Consider the following 390-nt stretch of genomic DNA (forward strand, 5'->3'; position numbering starts at 1 on the left):
TTCAGGGGCTGTAAATCACACAGGAGATTATCTATCTACCTCCTGTGGAGCAGCTGGTGGATTTGAAAAGAGTGCCTTTGAGTTAGCATCATAACTCCTTATTAATAGGCTGTAAATATAGGACATATCTCTATTCAAAGTTGCATTTTGAGAAGAATGTTAACATATTTGCTCATTTATTTCAATGTCTATAACTTTGACTGCTTATAAGTAATATTGGGGAGAGGGAAACAATAGAGAGGGAAATTATTATTCTGTATTTTAGAGCAGGGTAACACTGCATGGTTCAAAATAGGGAAGGGTGTACGCCAGGGGTGCATCCTGTCTCCATACCTTTTCAACATGTATGCAGAGCAGATTATCCGAGAGGCTGGGCTCTATGAGGAGAAT

The sequence above is a fragment of the Elephantulus edwardii genome, unplaced genomic scaffold (assembly GCF_000299155.1).
Source record: "Elephantulus edwardii isolate Elephantulus edwardi_28Jun2011 unplaced genomic scaffold, EleEdw1.0 scaffold00249, whole genome shotgun sequence".
NCBI classification, from domain to species: Eukaryota; Metazoa; Chordata; class Mammalia; order Macroscelidea; family Macroscelididae; genus Elephantulus; species Elephantulus edwardii.